A 27,802-nucleotide genomic window follows, 5' to 3' on the forward strand; every position below is an offset into this window, starting at 1 on the left:
CGATGGAAGACATTATGGATAGAAAAAGATGCTGGGAGGTCCAATCGAAAGGACACGGGGTTAAGAATCTCCAAAATCTTATACGGGCCGATGAACCGAGGCTTAAACTTAGGAGAAGAAACCCTCATAGGGACAAAACGAGAAGACAACCACACCAAGTTCCCAACACGAAGACGAGGACCAACACGACGACGGCGGTTAGCAAAATGCCGAGTCTTCTCCTGGGACAACTCCAAATTGTCCACCACCTGTCCCCAAATCCGATGCAACCTATCCACCACAGTATCCACTCCAGGACAATCCGAAGACTCCACCTGACAGGAAGAAAAACGAGGATGAAACCCCGAATTGCAAAAGAAAGGAGAAACCAAAGTGGCAGAACTAGCCCGATTAATGAGGGCAAACTCCGCCAACGGCAAAAAGGCAACCCAGTCATCCTGATCCGCAGACACAAAACACCTCAAATAAGTCTCCAAGGTCTGATTAGCTCGCTCAGTCTGGCCATTAGTCTGAGGATGGAACGCAGACGAAAAAGACAAATCAATGCCCATCCTAGCACAGAACGCCCGCCAAAATCTAGACACGAACTGGGTCCCCCTGTCAGAAACGATATTCTCTGGAATACCATGCAAGCGAACCACATTTTGAAAAAACAGAGGAACCAACTCGGATGAGGAAGGCAACTTAGGCAAGGGCACCAAATGAACCATCTTTGAAAAACGGTCACACACCACCCAGATGACAGACATTTTCTGAGAAACAGGAAGATCAGAAATAAAATCCATAGAGATGTGAGTCCAAGGCCTCTTCGGAATAGGCAAAGATAACAACAATCCGCTGGCCCGAGAACAACAAGGTTTGGCCCGAGCACAAACATCACAAGACTGCACAAAAACTCGTACATCTCGAGACAGGGAAGGCCACCAGAAGGACCTAGCCACCAAATCCCTGGTACCAAAGATCCCGGGATGACCTGCCAACACAGAAGAATGAACCTCCGAGATGACTCTACTGGTCCAATCATCAGGAACAAACAGTCTACCAGGCGGGCAACGATCAGGTCTATCCGCCTGAAACTCCTGCAAAGCCCGTCGCAGGTCTGGGGAAACAGCAGATAATATCACCCCATCCTTAAGGATACCTGTAGGTTCAGAATCACCAGGGGAATCAGGCTCAAAACTCCTAGAAAGGGCATCCGCCTTCACATTTTTAGAACCTGGTAAGTATGAGACCACAAAATTAAACCGAGAGAAAAACAACGACCAGCGCGCCTGTCTAGGGTTCAGGCGCCTGGCAGACTCAAGATAAATCAAATTCTTGTGATCGGTCAATACCACCACCTGATGTCTAGCCCCCTCAAGCCAATGACGCCACTCCTCAAAAGCCCACTTCATAGCCAAAAGCTCCCGATTACCAATATCATAATTTCGCTCGGCGGGCGAAAATTTTCGAGAAAAGAACGCACAAGGTCTCATCACGGAGCAGTCGGAACTTTTCTGCGACAAGACCGCCCCAGCTCCGATCTCGGAAGCATCGACCTCAACCTGAAAAGGAAGAGTAACATCAGGCTGACGCAACACAGGGGCGGAGGAAAAGCGGCGCTTAAGCTCCCGAAAGGCCTCCACAGCAGCAGGGGACCAATCAGCAACATCAGCACCCTTTTTGGTCAAATCAGTCAAAGGTTTAGCAACATCAGAAAAACCAGTTATAAATCGACGATAAAAATTAGCAAATCCCAAAAATTTCTGAAGGCTCTTAAGAGAAGAAGGTTGCGTCCAATCACAAATAGCCCGAACCTTGACAGGATCCATCTCAATGGAAGAGGGGGAAAAAATGTACCCCAAAAAAGAAATCTTTTGAACCCCAAAAATACACTTAGAACCCTTCACACACAAGGAATTAGCCCGCAAAACCTGAAAAACCCTCCTGACCTGTTGGACATGAGAATCCCAGTCATCCGAAAAAATCAAAATATCATCCAGATACACGATCATAAATTTATCCAAATATTCACGGAAAATGTCATGCATAAAGGACTGAAAGACTGAAGGGGCATTTGAAAGACCAAAAGGCATTACTAAATACTCAAAATGGCCCTCGGGCGTATTAAATGCGGTTTTCCACTCATCCCCCTGCTTAATTCGCACCAAATTATACGCCCCACGGAGATCAATCTTAGAGAACCACTTAGCCCCTTTTATTCGAGCAAACAAATCAGTCAGCAGTGGCAGAGGATACTGATATTTGACTGTAATTTTATTCAAGAGTCGATAATCAATACACGGCCTCAAAGAGCCATCTTTTTTAGATACAAAGAAAAAACCGGCTCCTAAGGGAGATGAAGAAGGACGAATATGTCCCTTTTCCAGGGACTCCTTAATATATTCTCGCATAGCAGCATGTTCAGGTACAGATAGATTAAATAAACGACCCTTTGGAAATTTACTGCCCGGAATCAGATCTATGGTACAATCGCAATCTCTGTGAGGAGGTAGTGAACCAAGCTTAGGCTCCTCAAAAACATCACGATAATCAGACAAAAATTCCGGAATCTCAGAGGGAATAGATGACGAAATGGAAACCAAAGGTACGTCCCCATGAGCCCCCTGACATCCCCAGCTTAACACAGACATTGCTTTCCAGTCAAGGACTGGGTTATGAGATTGTAACCATGGTAATCCGAGCACCAAAACGTCATGTAGATTGTACAACACAAGGAAGCGAATCATCTCCTGATGGTCTGGATTCATACGCATAGTCACTTGTGTCCAGTATTGTGGTTTATTACTAGCCAATGGTGTAGAGTCAATACCCTTCAGAGGTATAGGAACTTCCAGAGGCTCTAGATCAAACCCACAGCGCCTGGCAAAGGACCAATCCATTAGACTCAAAGCGGTGCCAGAGTCGACATAGGCATCCGCGGTAATTGACGATAATGAACAAATCAAGGTCACAGACAGAATAAACTTAGACTGTAAAGTGCCAATTGAAATAGACTTATCAACCTTTTTTGTACGTTTAGAGCATGCTGATATAACATGAGTTGAATCACCACAATAGAAGCACAACCCATTTTTTCGCCTAAAATTCTGCCGTTCGCTTCTGGACAGAATTCTATCACATTGCATATTTTCTGGAGCCTTCTCAGAAGACACCGCCAAATGGTGCACAGGTTTGCGCTCCCGCAAACGCCGATCAATCTGAATAGCCATTGTCATGGACTCATTCAGACCTGTAGGTGCAGGGAACCCCACCATAACATCTTTAATGGCATCAGAGAGACCCTCTCTGAAATTCGCCGCCAGGGCGCACTCATTCCACTGAGTAAGCACAGACCATTTACGAAATTTTTGGCAGTATATTTCAGCTTCATCTTGCCCTTGAGATAGGGCCATCAAGGCTTTTTCAGCCTGAATCTCTAAATTAGGTTCCTCATAAAGCAACCCCAAAGCCAGAAAAAACGCATCCACATTGAGCAACGCAGGATCCCCGGGTGCCAATGCAAATGCCCAGTTTTGAGGGTCACCCCGCAGCAAGGAAATTACTATCTTAACCTGCTGTGCGGGATCTCCAGCGGAGCGAGATCTCAGGGAAAGAAATAATTTATAATTATTTTTGAAATTCAGGAAACGAGATCTATCCCCGGAGAAAAATTCTGGTATAGGAATTCTAGGTTCAGATATAGGAGTATGAATAACAAAATCCTGTAAATTTTGAACCTTTGTAGAGAACAGCAGGTAACCAGGATGCAGGGACAAATGGGAGCCAGAAAGCAAACAGCGTTTTTTTAACTTTTCTTTTAACTTCCAACCAAAAAGATAACAACAGTTTTCCACGCAGGGAACGTAAGGACAAAATCACAATATAACAGTAAAACCTATCTACTATATGGCCGCCCTGACCTATACCCGCCGAACGCGGCAGCGCCTCACTAGTGACTCCTTACTGAGGTAAAGTCAACAACGATCACTTATCAGTGCTGGTTCAGCGATGCAGCCCTGATGGTGAGGCTCCGACAGCGACGTAGTCCTGATGGCGGGGGAAGGAGGTGTCCTCCGACGACGGGCCCAGGTGTAGATGCGAGTCCAGAATGTCTGTTGCGGTGCTGCGTTCTCTCCTGCAGGCGGACGTTGATCCGGGGTAACAGTCTCCAAGTCCAGAGAGGAGTCTTTTTGAGAGGAATTAGCAGAGTAATCAATATCAGTCACAGCTGAGGCAATCCCATGCGGGTACAGAGCACTCTCTGGCAAGATGCTCCCAGGGAGCGCGGTACTACTGTCCCTGAGCTGGTCAGCGCTACCCCTCTGCTTTGGGGGTCACTGACGACGGATGCGCCGCTTTCTGGGGGCTCTGGCAATTGTCCGCAGCGTCTGCTGCACGCTCTCCCCCTGCTTACAGCAAGCCTCACTGCGGCCTGCACACACACGACAACCGCGCTGCAGTTCTCTCCCCTCAGAGTTCTCCCGCGCTTCTCCTTGCCTGCTTTCGCGTGCTTTTTCCTTTATCCTGCCCTCTCTCTGCGTCACTCTGCCTCCTGTTACATCAGCCTGGCTTTTTCTCCATCCCCCAAATCGGTCCCCCGGAACCCCGACTCCCGGCAACAATGGTTCCACCCGTCTGCACGGCTCACCAGGTTCCCGTCCCCTACATTCCCCCAGCCTGTATGCTCGCCAGTCCCTGGGCGAGGCCTTCGAGCTGACAGGTCGCCCACCTGACGGGTTGTTCCACACTTGGGTCTGTCTAGCGTATGAGTCAGGACTGTAGCGAGTTGGAGGTCTACCTGCAGTAGAACGTTCAGAATGTCGTCGCTCGGGTCCTTGTGTAGGGGGTGTCGGGGGGATGCAGTCAACGGAGGGGCGACTGGTCGACTGGTCGACTGGTCAGGGGTAGTGTAGTAGTCGAGATAGGGGGAGCATTTTGACGCCGTTCTTCTTCTTCTTCTTCTTCTTCTTCATCCCACCAATGGTTGCTGGGGGACTCAGTCGTAGGTGGCTCTTCGCTGATTGTGGATTCTGGGGTGTCCGAGTCAACAGAGCGACACAAACGGAGCATGTTGCGATGGAGAATGCGAGTACCTGTACTTCCAGGGACCTCAGACCGCACTTCATATACAGGTCCATGCGGGTCTATACGGCGAAGTACCCGATAGGGTGTTTTTTCCCAACGGTGGTCTAACTTGTTTTGTGGTCTTTGCTCTCGAACGAGTACTCGATCACCTGGCCGAAACTCTGGGGGTTTTGCTGTAGGGGTGCTCCGATGCTCCACTTCCCGAATTCGAGTGTGCACCATCCGGTGTAAGGTCTGTAGTCGATGTCGATGATCACGCACCCACGAAGCCATCCCTGCTCGGGGGCCTTCTTCCTCCGAAGACAGTTCCAGATCTGTCACGCCTTTCCCTGGGCGCCCAAAGACCACTTCATACGGGGTGCGTCCCGTGACTTTATGTACTCTATTGTTGTAGATCCACACTAGGTCAGACACGTACTCCGGCCAGCGGGCCTTTTGATCTTGCTCTAGCGTACGCAACATCTGAAGCAAAGTCCGGTTAAACCGCTCACAGGCCCCATTTCCCTGGGGGTGGTACGGTGTGGTGCGTGATTTATCAATGCCGTAGAGGCGATGCAGCTCATCCATAACTTTGCCCAAGAAACAGGCGCCTTGATCCGAATGTATTCGCCTCGGACAGCCGTAAACTTGAATAAAGTTCTTACAGACAGCGCTCGCCGCAGACTCAGCTGTCTGATCACGGGTAGGGGTGACTACCGCAAACTTTGAAAAATTATCCACCATAACAAGGCAGTGTTCGTAGCCTTGATGCGCTGCTCCAATGGTGATGTAGTCTATCATTAATACTTCAAAAGGGGCAGACGTCGTGATGCTCTGCACAGGCGCCCTTTCCTCTGATGACTTGGTTAACTCACATTGTCGACATTGCCTACAGGCAGTCTGTACTTCCGCAAGCAGCCGAGGATGATAGAACCGAGTTTGCAGCCACTTAAACGTCCTCTTCACTCCGAAGTGTGCCCCGGACTCATGAGCTTCTTTAGCAACTGCGGCCACCACGGGCCCTGGTAAAACCATCCGCCACGTCGGCCCGGAATCTGCCTGAGCCATGGTTAAGTGGCATAAAAGCCCTTCCTGAAGAGCTAGGCGCTCCCATTGCCGCAGAAGAAGGTTCAGGTCTGACGAGAGGGTTTGTCCAGAAGTTCTCACGGGCACTAGACCATTCGTTACCCACTGTCGCAACGGAGCTAGTTCCTGGTCTTCTTGTTGCAGCCGTATCCATTCATCCCGACTCTGAACCAACAGTCCTGTAACCGTTCCGTTACCGGTCTGCTCCCGGCTCACAGCCGTCCGAGCAGCGCCCCCGATGGCGTAGGGGATTTCCTCTCCCTCCAGCTCCTCATCTCGGTTGGTTCTTGGGGTGATCCTCCGCAGACGAGATAATGCGTCAGCATGAACATTCTCCGCTCCTCGCTTGTAGAGGATACGGTATCTGTACTTGGCCATCCGGGCTACCCAGCGCTGTTCCAGGGCACCCAACTTCGCATTTTCCAGATGTGCCAATGGATTGTTATCCGTGCGTACCAGCACCTCAGAACCGGCCAGGTACTCAGCGAACCGCTCCGTCATAGCCCACACCACGGCCAGCAGCTCCACCTTGAAAGAACTGTAATTGTCCGAGTTCAATTCAGAGTCATGAAGAGACCGACTCGCATAGGCGATCACTCTCTCCCGCCCATCCTGAACCTGAGACAACACAGCTCCCAATCCCTGAGAACTGCCGTCGGTGTGCAGGATGAACGGTTGCGAAAAATCCGCATAAGCCAACACAGGCGGCTCCACGAGAGCTGTCTTCAAATCCTGGAACGCTGCTTCTTGGGGCTCCTGCCATTGTATCTTCTTTCCCCGTTCCTTGGGGGAGCTTCCTTTCAGCAAGACTTGTAGATTGTAGGAGCGGTGAGCAAAGTTCTTCACAAAGCGCCGGTAGTACCCAGCGAGGCCCAAGAACGCCCGTACATCCTTGGCGGTCTCCGGTGTGGGCCACTCCTGGATTGCGGCAATCTTCTCCTGTGATGGCCGGACCCCTTCGGCGGACACCACATGCCCCAGGTACTCGATCTGTTCCCGGAACAAGTGACACTTCTGGGGCTTCACCTTAAGCCCGTATTTCAGTAACCGGTCCAGCACCTGCTCCAGTCGGCACAGATGTTCCTCGAATGTTGGGGCATAGATGATGATGTCATCCAGATAAATGAGAGTGGCCTCAAAGTTCAAATCCCCTAGACACCGCTCCATTAATCGTTGGAAGGTGCCTGGAGCGTTGGCCAGTCCAAACGGCATTCGATTGAACTCAAATAGTCCCATGGGTAGGATAAACGCTGTCTTAGGACGATCTGCTTCTGACATCGGGACCTGCCGATATCCGCTGGCTAGGTCTAAGGTGGAAAAATATTTGGCCCGACCCAGCACGGAGAGAGACTCCTCAATACGGGGAAGTGGATAAGAGTCTCGGACGGTGCATGCATTTAGCTTACGGTAGTCCACACAGAACCGGAGCGTGCCGTCCTTTTTCCGCACCAGCACGATCGGGGCAGCCCACGGGCTCTGACTCTCGCGGATCACTCCTTTTTGTAGCATCTGTCCCAACAATGTCTTTACTTCCTGGTACATCTGTGGGGGAATCTGTCTGTACCGCTCCCTGATGGGCACTGTATCCCCGGTCGGAATTCCATGTTCGATGGCTGTGGTACAGCCAAAATCATCTTCGTGTTGCGCGAACACTTTAGCATAGTGTCCAAGAAGTCGCTGCACTCGTGAGACCTGTGATGGATCCAGGCCCGATAATTCTGTCCGCATGTGCTCCAGAATAGTTTGACCCTTTCGAAGCGCTATCGGCTCAGGATCCTGCGTAGACCGGACACTAACCATCCAGGGATCAGGGGAATCCACCTTTAACTGCAAAGTATCTGGAGGAGGCATCACTTCTAACGGTCGTAACACTTTGGCCATCTCACTTCGGACCCGTAGCACGACATCGTGTTCGTCCACATTCACACATCGCACTGGTACGGCCCCATTTTTAACGGTCGCCAGAGATCGGGCCACTAGCAATCCAGTGGGCAAAGGGGACGTAAAGGTGGGCTCAATCTGCACTTGTACTCCTTCTAGAGGGATGCGAGCTCGTATGGGCAGGGATATAACAGTCTGTCCTGGGGGAAACGTCACCTTTGCTGTCGGGGAAGTAATTACTCTCCCTAGTATGTCTCCCTCCTGGCAGGTCTCCTGCATCCGGACTTCCCTTACTAACTGTCTGAACACGGAGCCTTGAGGTGTACTGGTCCCCCACTGATTGAGTGTCTCTTGTGTAGTCTCCCCTAACAGTAAACTGCCAAAATCCTTCAATACGTTCATCCCCAAAGTCACGGTATGTTGTGGGCTGGGATCTCCCCGTGTTAACACAACTCCCCGGCGGCCCAGGTCTTTCCCACATAAAGATATCTGCATCCAAGTGACCCCCTCCACTGGGATGGGTAGCTGATTGGCGGCCTGTAACCGAATTACGGGGCCCCATTGAGGTCTGACTGACAAAGGGAAGTGCTTTCTAAAATACGCCTCGGGCATAGTCGTAACTTGGGACCCGGTGTCGACCAGACAACGTACAGCACGCCCTTCAAACTCTGCCCAAACCAGGGGGCAGCTGGCAACCAAATTTTCGGGACTTTCACCACCCATCCGCGGGGACTCTGACTCCGAGCGCCGTCCCTCTAGCTCGGAGCCCTCTAGTTTAACGCCCGAGGAGACGAGGCCCTCCCTCTCCGGGGACACTCCCGTGCAAAATGTCCGGCCTCCCCGCAACCATAGCAAGCACCAGGGACCGGATAATATCCTGGTCGAGCGCCACGAGCTGGACCCCCAGACCCTTGATCCCGGGGTATCTCCCTTGGGCTCCGCGCACCCTTTTTAACTTCAGCCAGTTCGTCTCTGATTTGTTTGAGCTCCTGCCGCATCTCCTGGACCCACAATGGCTCACCCCCTTCTGCGACAGCGGTCTGAATAACCTGAGTCTCTCCAGTCGGGACCGTCACCCTCCTCTCTTGCTCCCGGGTGCGAGCCTCATTGCCTATGTCGGAGAAAGTCAGGCGCGGATCGACCCACACTCGTTCACGTAGAGCTTGTTTGGTTAGCTCATCTCGCAGTCCCGTCACCAGCTGGTCGCGCAGGGTCACGTCAACATGTCCCATCCCCATACCATCTTTCCGCACAATTGCAATGTTTAACTCTTGCAGAGCATTCATGTACTGAGTGACAGTCTCGCCCTCTTTTTGTCGCCGACTAAACAACCGGGCCCTCAGTTCTCCCACGTCGGTGGGATCCCCGTGCGTCCCTTCTAACACATTTAACACCCCGGTAAAAGTATTCCGCTCTGTGGGGGGTCTCAACATCACTGAATCCCGGGCCTCTCCGTCTAATGCCATAATGGCTACCTCTGCTTCCAGGGCCGGGGTCATAGGATGCATTCTCAGCAGCCCCCGCATCCTTTCGGTCCAGCTCCACAACAACATGTTGCTCCCATTAAACTTGGGCAGATTATTTAACATGGCCCCCAATGAGAGAGACGCTCTAGGCCCAGCCCCACCCTCCGTATCCTCTGGCTCCCTCTTTGGATCCTGCATCCTGCCGACTACGCCAAATGTAGAGAACAGCAGGTAACCAGGATGCAGGGACAAATGGGAGCCAGAAAGCAAACAGCGTTTTTTTAACTTTTCTTTTAACTTCCAACCAAAAAGATAACAACAGTTTTCCACGCAGGGAACGTAAGGACAAAATCACAATATAACAGTAAAACCTATCTACTATATGGCCGCCCTGACCTATACCCGCCGAACGCGGCAGCGCCTCACTAGTGACTCCTTACTGAGGTAAAGTCAACAACGATCACTTATCAGTGCTGGTTCAGCGATGCAGCCCTGATGGTGAGGCTCTGACAGCGACGTAGTCCTGATGGCGGGGGAAGGAGGTGTCCTCCGACGACGGGCCCAGGTGTAGATGCGAGTCCAGAATGTCTGTTGCGGTGCTGCGTTCTCTCCTGCAGGCGGACGTTGATCCGGGGTAACAGTCTCCAAGTCCAGAGAGGAGTCTTTTTGAGAGGAATTAGCAGAGTAATCAATATCAGTCACAGCTGAGGCAATCCCATGCGGGTACAGAGCACTCTCTGGCAAGATGCTCCCAGGGAGCGCGGTACTACTGTCCCTGAGCTGGTCAGCGCTACCCCTCTGCTTTGGGGGTCGCTGACGACGGATGCGCCGCTTTCTGGGGGCTCTGGCAATTGTCCGCAGCGTCTGCTGCACGCTCTCCCCCTGCTTACAGCAAGCCTCACTGCGGCCTGCACACACACGACAACCGCGCTGCAGTTCTCTCCCCTCAGAGTTCTCCCGCGCTTCTCCTTGCCTGCTTTCGCGCGCTTTTTCCTTTATCCTGCCCTCTCTCTGCGTCACTCTGCCTCCTGTTACATCAGCCTGGCTTTTTCTCCATCCCCCAAATCGGTCCCCCGGAACCCCGACTCCCGGCAACAATGGTTCCACCGGTCTGCACGGCTCACCAGGTTCCCGTCCCCTACACCTTCGTAGCAAGATTATTCAAACCTGTAGCCAAACTCTGAGGATCCATTTTAATCAGGTGAGATCAGAGCCATTCAAGGATTAGAAGGAGAGAGAGAGACAAAGGCTGCAATTAGAGCAGAAATGCAACTGAGTCAACTAAAAAGCAAGCTCAGAAAAAAAAAAAATCTGCAGACTTCTTTTTCTCTCCTTTCTTCTGCCAACGGTTTTAACCCTTGGCCGGCCATACTGTCATGGTTCCCAATGGCAAGGGAACGTCAGAGAACATAAATAACAGAACAGCTCTTGGGTGATGGAATCTCGAGCTGACCGTGAGCTAAACCTACCACACAACTAACAGTGGCCGGGTGGCGTACCTACGTTTTATCCCTAGACGCCTAGCGCCAGCCGGAGGACTAACTAACCCTAATAGAGGAAAAGACAGACCTGGCTTACCTCTAGGGAAATTCCCCCAAAAAGGAGACAGAAGCCCCCCACATATATTGACGGTGAGTTCAGAGGAAAAGACATACGCAGTATGAAGGTAGGTTCAGCAAAGCGAGGTCCGCTTACTAGATAGCAAGAAGATACAATAGGGAACTTCACGGTCAGCTGAAAACCCTATTAAAATACCATCCTGAAATTACTTTAAGACTCATGTGTCAACTCATGACACCGGAGTGGCAATTTCGGCCCACAAGAGCTTCCAGCTACAGAAAAATAACATAACTGTGAACTGGAACAAAAATGCAAAACAAACTTAGGACTAAGAGTCCAACTTAGCTGATAGTAGTCTAGAAGCAGGAACATGCAACAGAAAGGCTCTGGTTACATTGATGGCCGGCACTAGAATAACTGAGCAGCAAGGCTAAATAGGATACACCCATATCCTGATGGAAACAGGTGAACAGAGAAAGTGAAGCACACAAGTCCAGTACCACCAGTGACCACCGGGGGAGCCCAAAAACCAAATTCACAACACAGCACCCCATAGTCAGACCATGTAGTATATGACAGCACCCCTATAGGCAGACCTTGTAGTATAAGGCAGCACCCCTATAGGCAGACCCTGTAGTATAAGGCAGCACCCCATAGGCAGACCCTGTAGTATAAAGCAGCACCCCATAAGCAGACCCTGTAGTATAAGACAGCCCCATAGGCAGACCCTGTAGTATAAGGCAGCCCCTATTAAAAAAATCACAATAAATACTCACCTCTCTTCCTCTTTGTTCCAGCGGTTCTCCGAGCTCCTGCTCCTGCTCTTCTCCTGACAGCGGGCGCCGGCAGTGACTTCATCACGCCCGCTATCAGTGTCAGCGATGCCGGACTCTGACAGGGGGAAGATGGGAGAAGGAACGTAATGCTCCTTCCCTCATCAATGTGGTGAGGTGTATCGAGTAGATGCCGATACAGCTCAGCTCACCTTGCGATGACAGGCCAGGGGCCCACTGCTGGAACTGCTCAGGGGCCCCATAGCGGCAGAACAGGGACATCTATTCTACCTGCTCTGCTGCAGAATGTAACTGTATCGGCGCACAGTTACAGTAGCGTAGCTCCGGGTGGGCCCCCTCAGAGCTCCGGGCCTGGGGGGCTCGTACCCTTTGCCCCCCGGTAGCTACGCTACTGTGGCAGGCTTATGATGAAATAATCTTTTTAGCCATCATGTGAACCCTGCCTAGCATTTCTGGTTATTTGTATACTTTTCCATGGTTGTCTAAGTCTGGCATTAATTTTGTGAACAATTTAAACGTTATACTTAAATGCTATAATTGTGCCCAAAATATAAGTTAAACCAAATAGTGCCACTTGCAAAAGTCGTGGCTGCACATGAGAAAAAACTAACAATACAATGGCAAAACAATGTGGGATCTGCTAACAGCAGCACCAACGACAATGCTGGTGGCAACCGTCCAGCAGTAACAGTACTAAAAACAGGTTATACTTGGCCTCATTTGCTTATGAAAAGCATATTAGTGGGGAGGAAATGGAAGGTGTTACATCGGTTGTCTCAATCTCAGCAGGATGATATAGCCTCTGACAGTGACACTATCAGCTTGAGTAAGTATTCTGCTCAGTCCACCTCCCTGCTACCATGACATTTAATTTTATGCACAGCAGAGTTTCTATTCTGTCAATGACACCTGTTTCTGTTCTGAACCATAGTCCCCTAATCCACAACACCCTTGGGGCAAAGAAAGAAACTACATTAGAACAAGTTCTTCCAGATGATTTGTTTAAAGGGAACCTGTCACCCCCAAAATCAATGCTGAGCTAAGCCCACCAGCATCAGGGGCTTATCTACAGCATTCTGTAATGCTGTAGATAAGCCCCCAATGTATCCTGAAAGATGAGAAAAAGACATTAGATTATACTCACCCAGGGGTGGTCCCTGTCCTGGTCTGGTCCGATGGGCGTCGCGGTCCCGTCCGGGACTCCCATCTTCTTACGATGACGTCTTCTTCTTGTATTCATGCTGTGGCTCCAGCGCAGGCGTACTTTGTCTGCCCTGTTGAGGGCAGAGCAAAGTACTGCAGTGCGCAGGCGCGGGGCCTCTCTGACTTTTCCCGGCACCTGCGCACTGCAGTACTTTGCTCTGCCCTCAACAGGGCAAAGTACGCCTGCGCCGGAGCCGCGGCGTGAATACAAGAAGAGGACGTCATCGTAAGAAGATGGGAGGCCCCGTTCCGGACCGCGATGCCCATCAAACCAGAACCGGACAGGGACCACCCCTGGGTGAGTATAATCTAACCTCTTTTTTCTCATTTTTCAGGATACATCGGGGGCTTATCTACAGCATTACAGAATGCTGTAGATAAGCCCCTGATGCTGGTGGGCTTAGCTCACCTTCGACTTTTGGGGTGACAGGTTCCCTTTAAAGAGATGAACATAAAAATTAGCGTACAGCACTCCCAAATTGGAAGGTGCACTGATAGAGTCCCAACGATTTAAAATGTAGAAAAAAAATCGAATCAGGCACTCAATTAATTGCAAGTTATTCACTACTAGAATTGTGTATAAATACATTTTGGATGTTTTGGTCTCACTGACCTTCATTAGACATACAAAAAACAAATATTTATACAAAAAATTAATATACAATTACAACAAATTAAGCAAAAAAGTAAACAAAATACAAAGTTGTTCAGCAGATATTCAAATAGAGGAATGCAATTCATATAAATTCAATATTTTGGTCTGTTAGATTAAAGAAAAAACATGAGATCATCAAAATATGTAGCAAATATACAGACACATGACAATACGGTAGTGACATATTGCCAGTTGCTATGGGGAAACCATGCTAGCCGAAATATGTCATATTGGAATCGTCAGGTGGCTTGGCAAAGAGGTTCCATTTGGGACAAGGTGGATCACATGATCCAATGGTCAGAGTGGCAGATGCTATGTTCTGGTGAACTAGGTGAACATGATATACTAAGAAAAGCAATAACTAGCACACCCTCGCAGAAACATTGCACATCTAGACACTCAAACACTCTCTGACTCTATTCTACCACTGTCCTCCATATCTTCACTCCAATACACAGACAGTGTCACTGCTTTCTACTCTGCCACTCTTACATCAGCTATTGACGTGGTTGCCCCTCTCATGCATGCATGCATGTGTAAGGAAAAGACCCAGATCAGGCATACCTACTCCGTGATGGATCCAGAACTGTCGGGACTGTCACCCAGGTTGCATGGGGGGAAGCATAAGGCCCCAGACTGACCTTTGCACTCTGGAGTAGGGTGTGTGGCTAAGGTAAAAGAGCTGCAGGGCGCGGGAAATCATTCAGTCTTAGCAGGAACGTGCAGCGCGCAGGAGGGCAGTGTCAGGGCTCCTACTGTAGAGCATCCGGATAGAGCAGGCCCAAGCCAGAAGGGTCTGGGAGCAGTGACCAGAGACTGCCGACAATTACATATTCGGCCTCCGCTGACATCGCTGACCATGAGTGACAAGTCACGCAATCAGGACATAGACGCACGCATGCACCAACGGGGAATCCGGGTCACTCACTGTGAGGGGTTTCCCGATATACCCGCTTTCCATCATACATTGTCTCTGGACTACCCTGCTCATCACTTCTGATCCCGCCGATCATCCACCGACCACGAGGAATCACCGCCGCCACCAGGATCCAGGAAGCCATCTTCTCCAGGACTACACCGGACCGCTTACATGCCACGGCCTTGACGCCAACGCACACATCCCGAAAACCGCATTCTGATGTCGTCGGACTGATAAGTTAACTATTCTTGAACTTTCTACCCTATTCACTACCCCTGTTTACCCTGACTTCCAAACCTCTTGTTCAATTATACTGTTTTCCCCATTTTCTCCCTGCAAGGAGTATAACCTGTTAAAGTCAACCCCACGTTAACCCTTGTTCTGCCTCCAACCCGTTACTGCATCTTGCAACCTGCTCACACATGGCAGAGAGCAATGAATCAATAGACAACCCTGGTACAATATCCTCACTACAATGCTTTGGCAAGTGTCCAGGATTGCCTAGCAGCATTGAAAGAAAACGCATTTGCAAGACAACCTCATTGCATTCAAAATAAGCAACATTCACATCAGCCCTCACCTCTGCTAAGCAGGCCTACTTAATAACCCTTGTATCTTCCTTATATTAAAACCCAAACAGTTTTTACCACTTTTAACTCCCTCCTCTGCCCTCCTCCACACCCTCCGACGTCCCTCATCTCTGCTCCCTCCAACCCCCCTCACCTCTGCTGGGAACTTTGCACACACTTCAAAAATAAGATCGACCAAACAAGGCAAGTCTTTATTGCTCAACCACCACATCCCCTTTTAATACTAGACCAATGCCCTTCCCCATAACCTACCTCTCCAGCATCACTGAAGGAGAACTCACTCATCTCTTCTCCAAATCACAACTCACCATTGTGAACTTGACCCCATCTCACCTCTTCCCCAACCTCACCTCCACAGTTATACCATCCATAAACCATCTCTTCAACCTATCACTAACTTCTGGTACCTTCCCTTCTGTTTTCAAGCATATCACAATCACGCCTATCATCAAAAGCCATCCCTCGTCCCGTCCTCTATGTCCAGCTATTGCCCCATATCACTGCTCCCATTCGCTTCCAAACTTCTTGAGCAGCATGTTCATGCTGAACTTTCCTCCCATTTCTCATCTGACTTGCTCATCGACAACCTACAATCGGGCTTCCACCCCCACCATTCCACTAAAACTGCCTTGACCAAAATTTACTAACGACGATTGTAGCCAACTAACAGACGATTCTCAATAATCCTCCTTCTAGACCTGTCCTCTGCCTTTGACAACTGTCTCCTACAACAGATCCTCTCTTCCTTTGGTGTCAAAGACCATGCCCTATCCTGGATCTCCTCATACCTTTCCTACCGCACATTTAGCATCTCCTTCTCCCACATTACCTCCTCACCCCACCTTCTTTCTGTTGGTGTACTTCAAGGCTCTATCCTAGGACCTCTACTCTTCTCCATCTATACTCTTGGTCTGGGACAACTCATAAAATCCCATGGCTACCAGGACCACCTATACGCTTATGACCCTCAGATCTGCCACTTTGGCCTAGACGTCACCTCTCTGCTGTCCAGAATCCCAGAATGTCTTTCTGCCATATCCTCCTTCTTCTCCTCTCGCTTCCTCAATCTCAATGTGGACAAATCTGAACTCATTATTTTTCCTCCATCTCGCGTATCTTCCCTATCTAATCTATTTAGGTCAATAAATGACATCACATTCTCCCCTGTACCCGAAATCTGCTGCCTCTGGGTAACCCTTGACTCTACCCTGTCCTTCAAATCGCACATCTAAACTCTCTCCACCTCCTGTCGCCTCCAGCTCAAAAATATTTCTAGAATCTTTTCCTCAAACCTCAATCTACTAAAATGCTTGTGCATGCCCTCATCATCTCCAGCCTGGACTATTGCAACATCCCCCTCTGTGGCCTACCTGCTAACACTCTTGCACCTCTCAAGTCTGTGCTTAACTCTGCTGCCTGACTAATCCATCTCTCTCCTCGCTACTCCTCCACATCTCCCCTATGCAAATCCCTTTATTGGCTGCCAAATTCCCCAGCATATACAGTTCAAACTACTAAACTGACCTACAAAGCCATCCATAACCATAAAATCTCCTTCGTACATCTCCGAACTAATCACCCGATATTATGTCTCATGTAATCTCCGGTCTTCCCAAGACATCATTCTCTCCTCCACAATTATTCGTTCCTCACTCAATTGCCCCCAAAACTTCTCCTGAATATGCCATATACTCTGGAATTCTGTGCCCAAACATGTCCGATTATCTACAAGATTCGGATCCTTCAGGCAGAACTGACAACCCATCTCTTCAAGAAAGCTTACAGCCTGCAATGACTGCGCGGCCACCTCAACACCACCAAAGCTACTGTAACCTCCATACTGTATGCTGTGAGGATTTCTGAGCCAGGAACGGTACTGATAAATGCGTTATCCATACTCCCGGGCAGAATATCCTCAGGAAAAACAAAATTGAGCCAAAACAATAATTAAGTCTGGAGATTTCCATAAAGCCTATTTACATTTTGTATTCACATGCTTTCTTTTTGTGACCTTAACAATATTAAATTGCACACGTTTTTTGAATATCTGCAGATATTTTTGCAAATTAACCACCTGGAATTTAGAATGAATCAAGTATTTGGAAAATTAATTAATTCTCATGAACTCCTGGTTGATTTTCTTTAATACACAAATTAACAGATGTGTAAATATGTAACATCATGCTTTTCAATCATAATATAATTTCAAACTATTTGCTTTATTACATGGCTTTCTGAACAAAAAAATATTGTTCTTACTGTTTTCATTTTAAAAATGTAATATATGTTATTAGTAGTGTTGAGCGATACCGTCCGATACTTGAAAGTATCGGTATCGGAAAGTATCGGCCGATACCGGCAAAGTATCGGATCTAATCCGATACCGATACCCAATACCAATACAAGTCAATGGGACTCAAGTATCGGACGGTATCCCTGATGGTTCCCAGGGTCTGAAGGAGAGGAAACTCTCCTTCAGGCCCTGGGATCCATATTAATGTGTAAAATAAAGAATTAAAATAAAAAATATTGCTATACTCACCTCTCCGACGCAGCCTGGACCTCACCGAGGGAACCGGCAGCGTTCTTTGCTTAAAATGCGCGCGTTTACTTCCTTCCGTGATGTCACGGCTTGTGATTGGTCGCGTGCCGCCCATGTTGCCGCGACGCGACCAATCACAGCAAGCCGTGATGTAATTTTCAGGTCCTCAATGCCTAATTCTAGGCATTCAAGATTTTAAAATGCAGAATTCTGCATTCAGGACCTGAAATTACGTCATGGCTTGCTGTGATTGGTCGCGTTGCGGTCACATGGGCGGCACGCAACCAATCACAAGCCGTGACGTAATTTTAAAATGCGCGCGTTTCCTGCCTCCCGTGACGTCACGGCTTGTGATTGGTCGCGTCGCACATGTGACCGCGACGCGACCAATCACAAGCCGGAACGTAATTTTCAAATCCTGAATGCCTAGAAGTAGGCATTCAGGACCTGAAAATTATGTCACGGCTTGCTGTGATTGGTCGCGTCGCGGCCACATGGGCGGCACGCGACCAATCACAAGCCGTGACGTCACGGAAGGCAGTAAACGCGCGCATTTTAAGCAAAGAACGCTGCCGGTTCCCTCGGTAAGGTCCAGGCTGCGTCGGAGAGGTGAGTATAGCAATATTTTTTATTTTAATTCTTTCTTTTACACATTAATGTTGTTTCGATACCGATACCCGATACCACAAAAGTATCGGATCTCGGTATCGGAATTCCGATACCCGCAAGTATCGGCCGATACCCGATACTTGCGGTATCGGAATACTCAACACTACATATAAACACTGCTCAAAAAAATAAAGGGAACACTAAAATCCCACATCCTAGATATCACTGAATGAAATATTCCAGTTGTAAATCTGTATTCATTACATAGTGGAACGTGTTGAGAACAATAAAACCTAAAAATGATCAACGTAAATCACAACTAATATCCCATGGACTTACACAAAGAATCATGAAGCGCAGTCTTAATATATGGCAGAGAGCAACAAAATCGGGCTCTCCCAAGATTAATACCCAGACACACTGGATTGTCAGGACAACTCCAACAATCATAGAATACAGCGAAAAAACGGAGTACACAAATCCCAAGAATCATAGTATTCATCAGAAGTAATACTTTATTTTCACAAAAATACATATCAATGCATAATGAATGTTAACACCATACAGGTAGGTAATACAGAAAAGAACCTGAAGGTAGGCTGGTTCAGGTGGGAAGAGCGAAGTACATCCAGGGCCAGCACACAAATAGCAATTCAACTATTCCGAGTGTTGCACACATAACATAGGAGATATCAATGTAATACAGGGGTGCCTAAGGCAGTATTCCACATAGCACTTCTTAATCAATAAGTAATCAGAGTATGCTTACCCATAGCGTGATAGGACGACTCTCCCACTTGCCCCAGCAGCCCCCTGACGCGCGTTTCACGGTCAAGCTTTCTCAAAAGGGGTTGGACATTGACCACTCTGTTACCCTTAAGTAATCCGCAAACCGGAACTGCCGCTGATTGTTGGCGCCTGCGCACCAGAGACCAGGCTCCACAACCCCCATAGCCGTCACCATCATGTGCGCATGCGGTGGAAAACCGCCAGGTGACATCATCTGAGATGCGCACATGAAGGAAAAAGATAGCCGCTGGAGAGGTAAAGTATACTGGAATCCTACTGCGCTTGCACACTCACAGCGGCCATTTTATTGTAGCCCGTAGGAGCGGCCATCATACAGAGGATAAAACATATATCTATATACAAAGGTAGAATACACTACCATAATACAACACATACACCCTCCTAGCTGGCATTATTTATAAGCCCATGGGAACGGCCATCTAACAGGGGATCAAATGAAAATCTGCATACATTGGCCGCCTCTCAAACCACTCCATTTAGCGAATTAACATTTTTAAAACAGGTACAGTGCAATTAGATCATAACACACAAACAGCATGATGCAACAATAAAAAAAGTGTAAAAGACCTTACTAAAGTGACAATAGAGCACAATGCTAGCATAATACAAATCACTGAAGACACGTGATACAAGATAAGGAAGAGACTTCCTTTAGATAATAAAGTGACTGAAGTGCAATATATGAAATATATAAAGGTGACAAATCTCAATTAAAAAAGAGTAGAACGATGGACACATCCTTTTTATTAATCCCGATATTCAGGGAGGTGGACAATTCCAGAAGGGAGCAACGATGATCTCAAGAAGCCGGGCCATACAGCGTGAGTGTTTGATATGAATACTAAATAAAAAGAATAAGGACAATGAGCAAAGAACATAAAAGAATAAAAACATGGGGGAAATTACGACTCCATATACGGAGAGGAAGGAGACTAAAAAATCCACCACACAAACAACACCAAATCTATCCCCAAAATATCTATAGATCAAAAGTTGGGTATAATCAAAAATCTCAGCGGAACATTGGCATCCAGTCCATAAGTACAGGTTGGGGAACAGAGGGGACCAATCACAGGAAGGGGACAAAACTAAGCTTTTCATTTAGACCCTTAGGGGCCACAGTATCAAGGGTGACAATCCACCTACATTCGCGTTGTGCTAGTAGCTGATTTAGATTGCCACCCCTGATCCCTCCATGTACTCGATCAATGCCCCTAACCTTCAAGCCACTGGGATCGGAGTCATGGTACTTCCTAAAGTGCCTTGGTAAGGTCTTTAGTAGAGATACATCTGTTATCTCTTTAGCGGCTACATGTTCGTGTGTCCTTAATTTTAGTTCCCTAGAGGTGAGACCCACATACACAAGGGAGCAGGGACAAGTGGCATAATAAACCACATGTGTGGTGTTGCATGAGATATAATCTCGAATCTCATATTCCCTGCTCCCATCAGATGTTTTGAAGGTACCACATCTAAGTATGTTCGGACACGCGACACATGAGCCACAGGGAAAGCATCCAACTCTCGGACCACCCGTAGTAAAAAAAGTTTTTTGTGTGGCCATATAGTGACTCTTTACCAGATTATCCCTGAGGTTTCTCCCCCTGCGTTGTGTAACAAGTGGAGCCCGTGGCAAATGGGCTGCAAGCACACTGTCAGTGTGTAAAATAGGCCAATGTGTAGTCAAAATTTCTCGCATACGATCCCAGTGGCAATTGGAGGTGGATATAAATCTGATTTCTGGTTTCTCAGTACACCCCCTATTCTTAGACTGTATCAACAAATCCTCTCTTCGAGTAGATTTGGCCCGTCTGTACCCCGCCCTAATGCACCGGTGACTGTATCCCCTGGCTCTAAATCGGTCGGCAAGAGCCACCGACTGCCCCTCAAAGCGGGCATTGGTAGAGCACACCCACCTCCCCCTCAAGAACTGGCCAACTGGGATGGCTTTAATGACAGAGTAGCTATGTGCCGATGAGGCGTGCAACAAAGAGTTCACAGATGTTTCTTTACGGTATAAATCCATCTCAATGGAGCCGTCCTCCGTGACACATAGTGTGATATCAAGAAAATTAATTCTTTTCTGGTGATAAGAATACGTAAATTTCAAATTAAAAGAATTTTCATTTAGTTCATGCATAAACTGTGATAGGCTGGCCTCGTCACCGTTCCAAATCATCAACACATCATCAATGTAATGAAACCAGCCTACCACTGGGTCCGCGGCATGTGCTCCGTCCCCCTGGAAGATAGAACGTTCCCAGTATCCTAAAAATAAATTTGCATAGGCCGGAGCACATGCCGCACCCATCACAGTCCCTTGTAACTGTGAAAAAAAATCTATCTTTAAAAACAAAATAATTGTGAGTCAAAATAAATTCAATTAGATCCAGGATAAAGTCAGAAAAATGGCCATCCCAGTTGGTTGTCTCAAGGAAGAAGGGGCCGCCCTTAAACCGTCCTCATGCCTAATTGAAGTATACAATGATTCAATATCAATGGTAACCAAAATCATGCCCGCTTCGAGGGAGAGACCGTTAACCCGAGTCAACACGTCAGTGGTGTCTCTGACATAGGAGGGGAGCGTTTCAACCAAAGGTTTAAGGCAAAAATTAATAAACTTAAAAACACCATCACACAACCCTCCTATGCCAGAGACGATAGGCCGACCAGGGGGATTAACTAAATCCTTATGCACCTTTGGCAAAAGGTAAAAGGTAGCAATTTTAGGAAATTTAGGTAATAATCCATCAAGGACCTTTTTGGGGACAATACCAGACTCGTCAGCATTGGACAGGATAAGTTCCAATTCCCTAGAGAACGTCTGTGTCGGATTTTGCGGTAACATCCGATATGTTGTCTTATTTCTAAGCTGGCGGAAAGCCTCCCTTTCATATTTATCAGTTGGCCAGATCACCACATTCCCCCCCTTGTCCGCTGGTTTGAATACCACAGACTCCAATGACTATAATTCCCTCAGGGCTCTCCTCTGTGCACCAGTGAGGTTGTCATTATATCTGTGTTTCGGTATTTTCTTCAAATCTTCAGTAACCAATCTACAAAAGATTTCAACTTGTGGACATAGGGACAGGGGGGACAAAGTGAGAGATCTGGACCCAACAGGTATAGGGAATTTACCTAAAGCCTCAGGTTGTTGTTCCCTCAGCAAATCCTCCAATGCTTCAAGAGCCTCGCGTTCCACATCGCCAGAAAGGCCTTGATCTAAATTCTTCTGACTGTACAATTTCTTTAGGATAAGTTTACGGCAAAAGAGATGTGTGTCTTTCAGAGCTGTGAAAAAATCAAAACCATTACACGAAACAAAATTTAGACCTAATTTCAAAACTTCCAGTTGTGTCTCTGAAAGAGTGTGAGAGGATAGATTTATTACCTCAAGATTCGTGTTTTTAGCTTTCCGATCATAGACTGGCGGAGATGTCGGTTTCCTTTTGTTGCTATATCGCCCTTTAGCCATTCTTCCTGGCTGTATTTTTCTATTTCTTTCACCACCCACTGTTCTAGATTGGTCAGATGCCACACTTGATTCATCCATAGATGTCAAAGATGAAATCGAGCCAGCCCTAGAGTGGGAGGGAGGGGGGCGTATCTTCTTATTGGCCCTCCATCGATACACTCTATTCTCCTGATAGTCCAAATTGTCTCTCTGAAGTTTCTTTGTTTTCACAGCACCTATCTCCTGTTCCCATTTGGAGAAATCTTTCTCCAAATCTCCGTTCAGTTTTTCAAGTGCCTCTGATGTTAATTCATCCTTAATAGTCCCCTGAATACTGTCAATTTCCTTCTCAATATCCCCCAATCTAGTTTCATCAAACTTTCTCAATAGTTCCATAAAGCCACGGGAACATTTTGTGGCCAGATCTTCCCAATCCTTTCTAAAACTCTCATCATCCACCGGAAAGGATAGGAAGATCTGAATCCGTAAACCTCTCGGAATCAGACCACGAGTCAGGTATTGTCCCAAAAAAGCCCTGTTCCACCATAATTTGGTTCGCCTGTGTAGTAGCGATTTCAGTCTCACAATCCTCTCCTTAGAGTCACCACCATCTGTAGTTAAAATACCAACAGATTCCTCCTTAAAAACCTACTGTAGACGAGATAGCTAGGTTTGATCTCGGGTGCGAAAATCCATTTGCCTCAGACCAGAAGCTGTGAACAACACAGACAAATTATACTTACACAAAGAATCATGAAGCGCAGTCTTAATATATGGCCAAGAGCAACAAAATCGGGCTCTCCCAAGATTAATACCCAGACACACTGGGTTGTCAGGACAACTCCAACAATCATAGAATACAGCAAAAAAACGGAGTACACAAATCCCAAGAATCATAGTATTCATCAGAAGTAATACTTTATTTTTACAAAAATACATATCAATGCACAATAAATGTTAACACCATACAGGTAGGTAATACGGAAAAGAACCTAAAGGTAGGCTGGTTCAGGTGGGAAGAGCGAAGTACATCCAGGGCCAGCACACAAATAGCAATTCAACTATTCCGAGTGTTGCACACAACAATTATTATGCATTGATATGTATTTTTATTAAAAAAAAGTATTAGTTCTGATGAATACTATGATTCTTGGGATTTGTGTACTCCGTTTTTTCGCTGTATTCTATTATCCCATGGACGTCTGGAGTTGGAATGATGCTCAAAATCAAAGTGGAAAATGAAGTTACAGGCTGATCCAACTTCAGTGGAAATGCCTCAAGACACGGAAATGATGCTCAGTAGTGTGTGTGGCCTCCACGTGCCTGTATGATCTCCCTACAACGCCTGGGCATGCTCCTGATGAGGTGGTGGATGGTCTCCTGAGGCATCTCCTCCCAGACCTGGACTAAAGCATCCTCCAACTCCTGGACAGTCTGTGGTGCAACGTGACATTGGTGGATGGTGCGAGACATGATGTACCAGATGTGTTCAATTGGATTCAGGTCTCGGAAACGGGCGGGCCAGTCCATAGCTTCAATGCCTTCTTCTTGCAGGAACTGCTGACACTCTACAGCCACATGAGGTCTGGCATTGTCCTGCATTATGAGATACCCAGGGCCATCCGCACCAGCATATGGTCTAAAAAGGGTCTGAGGATCTCATCTCGGTACCTAGTGGCCGTCAGGCTACCTCTTTCCAAAGAAATGCCACCCCACACCAATACTCATCCACTGCCAAACCTGTCATGCTGAAGGATGTTGCAGGTAGCAGATCACTCTCCATGGCACCTCCAGACTCTGTCACGTCTGACACATGTGTGAACATGCTTTCATCTGTGAAGAGCACAGGGCGCCAGTGGTGAATTTTCCAATCCTGGTGTTCTGTGGCATATGCCAAGTGTCCTGCACGATGCTGGGCTGTGAGCACAACCCCATCTGTGGACATAGGGCACTCATACCATTCTCTTGGAGTTGGTTTCTAACAATTTGTGCAGACTCATGCACATTTGTGGCCCACTGGAGGTCATTTTGCAGGGCTCTGGCAGTGCTCCTCCTGTTCCTCCTTGCACAAAGGCTGAGGTAGCAGTCCTGCTGCTGGATTGTTGCCCTCCTACAGCCCCCTCCACATCTCCTGGTGTACAGGCCTGTCTCCTGGTAGCAACTCCAGCCTCTGGACACTACGCTGACTGACACAGCAAACCTTATAGCCACAGCTCACATTGATGTGCCATCAAGGATGAGCTGCACTACCTGAGCCACTTGTTTGGGTTGTAGAGTCCGTCTCATGCTACCATGAGTGTAAAAGCACAACCAACATTTAAAAGTGACTAAAACATCAGCCAGAAAGCAATGGTACTGAGATGTGGTCTGTGGTCCCCACCTGCAGAACCACTTCTTTATTGAGTGTGTCTTGATAATTGCCAATAATTTCCATCTGTTGTCTATTCCATTTACACAACAGCATGTGAAATTGATTGTCAAACAGTGTTGCTTCCTAAGGGGACAGTTTAATTTCACAGATACTTGATTTACTTGGAGTTATATTCTGTTGTTTAGGTGTTCCCCTTATTTTTTTGAGCAGCGTATATATATATATATATATATATATATATATATATATATATATATATATATATATATATATATATATGTAGTTTAAGTAGCAATATGAAAAATCCAAGCTTTCTGAATTTGTGAGAGAATTTAAGACTACAAATTGTCTCCTACTTATAGGAACTCCCCTTCAGAACAATTTACATGAACTTTGGGCACTTCAGAATTTTCTGCTTCCAGATGTATTTAACTTGACTCTCACCTACCATCGAAACCTTCAAAAAGAACCTGAAGACCCACCTCTTCCGACAAGCCTACAACCTGCAGTAACCACCGATCGACCAAACCGCTGCACGACCAGCTCTACCATCGCCTACTGTATCCTCACCCATCCCTTGTAGATTGTGAGCCCTCGCGGGCAGGGTCCTCTCTCCTCCTGTGCCAGTTGTGACCTGTATTGTTTAATATTATTGTACTTGTTTTTATTATGTATACCCCTCCTCACATGTAAAGCGCCATGGAATAAATGGCGCTATAATAATAAATAATAATATATATATTTATGGCTGAAAATATATGTTGTAATTCTAAACTACAACTTGTCATGCAAGAAAAACACCTCAAACAAGTATGTTGAATTAGAAAATAAAAAGGTACTGATATTGGAAAAAGGAAAGTTAAAAGTAATGTAATGGTAAAAATTAAAATTAGTTGCAGCACGAAGGGGTTAAGAACTTTCCATGTCTTACCAATGTGTACCATGACCACTGGGTTTTCTCTAGCCCCACGCAGAAATCTGTCTGGGTAAAGCTGGAAAAACAGTATGCTGAACCTAAAGTACTCAGTAGAGAACATACTGTTTGGCATTCATGATTTCAGCGGCAGATAAACCATTTTGTCTACCTATTTATAGAGTCCTCTACTGCCAATCTACCAACACGCAGAATCCCACCCCTGCCACCGCATGTGACAAACCCACAACTTGCCACCCCACCTCGCATCACTTTTCCGTCAGAAGGATCACGTGGTATGGTCTCCTCATTTGCACCAATATGACGTTTCGCACCCCCAGGGGACATATAAGTTCAGTTTGGCACAGTTTTACCCAGACACCCCCTCTCCACATGGGCCCAGGGAGGCAGGAGGGCTGATGGATGGTGTCCCGTGCAGCCACTCATGTGACACCACACTTGCTCACAACCCCGACAGCCTCAAAAGTACCTTTCACTAGCACCCATGAAACAGAGCACTGCCAGCCCGGTAGGACTGTCACCAGTTCCTCATTAGATATAAGCTTAGTCTATTAACGGGATTATATTGGGCCAGAAACCAGCCCTGTTAGCATGGAAAGTTCACCGAGAACATGAATATGTGGATTCGTTGATAGAGATAAAAGAGCAGTCCAAGGTTGAATTATATTTTTAATCGCCTTAAGAGCACAATAGACAAACCACTGTATACACAATGGTTATACAAATACAATAGTCAGATATGTAAATTCAATGGTGACAGGACAAAGTATGCAGAATATAAGAGTCAGTAACCAGTCAGATGATAGGCCTGGCTTTGGGGGGAGGGGCTGCCACATGGGAGGCTGGTGGTCCACTCGGTTTCTTGACTTTTCCCCATACGATATGTTGTTGTGACCTCCTCAGAGAAAAAGCAAAAGTCATGCTGCTTTACACAAGCATTTAACCCCCTGGGGTCACTCCCATGCTGCCTCCTGGGATGGATCTTAATACCCTCTCCTTGAATCTAGCAGCTGGAAACTCCAAAATCTAAGATGGATTATAACTTCATAATGGACAGTCCTAAGAAGGCAGTTTTGGCACCATTGACCCCTGCTACGCGTTGAGACCAAATACAAGTTTTCTATCTGGTTCCTACTAGCCATCCTAAGTATTTTCCCACCCTGGAGTGCTAGAACTGATCGAGACCCTGGAAAATGTTCGGCCTATTCCAGAGATCTCGAAAATGTAACTGATGTGTGGCTAGGATGTACGATAAGTCCATATTCTATTCTCCCAATGAAAACTTAGCTGTCTAAACAAAGAAGTTACACCACATGGTTTGGATACTAGCTAGCTGGTGGGGGTGTGAATTTCTTCTTTGAAGCTGAGATCCAATAAGTATCGTTTCTCCTTGCGGAGAGTGACATGTTAAGCATGTTGAGGTGAGGAGACTTAAAGCCGCAATTCTCCTCTGGGAAATATGCAAATTGTCTCTTCAGACAGGAAGAGGACTAGAACTCTAGTGCCACCTATTGGAAGTAGCAATCCTAACAGTCAATGTCGACCCTTTAACAAGCCTTGTCACATGACTTAGGATAAGAGCCAAACCAGATCTCCTCTTTGCACTGACGAGGGGCAGTACCCCGAAACACAGTGTCTATAAATTGAGATCTGGTTTGGCTCTTATCCTAAGTCATGTGACAAGGCTCGTTAAAGGGTCGACAATGACTGTTAGGATTGCTACTTCCAATAGGTGGCACTAGAGTTCTAGTCCTATTCCTCACAATTTGCATTCTTTGAAGATGAGAAGGCTAAGCCACCTGCTGAACCAGGTGTCCTGTTACAGCTACATATGTTTTCAGGAAGATTTTAAGCTTCCATTAATTCCCCCCATCCTTCACAG

This window comes from Ranitomeya variabilis, chromosome 6 (assembly GCF_051348905.1).
Source record: "Ranitomeya variabilis isolate aRanVar5 chromosome 6, aRanVar5.hap1, whole genome shotgun sequence".
NCBI lineage: Eukaryota > Metazoa > Chordata > Amphibia > Anura > Dendrobatidae > Ranitomeya > Ranitomeya variabilis.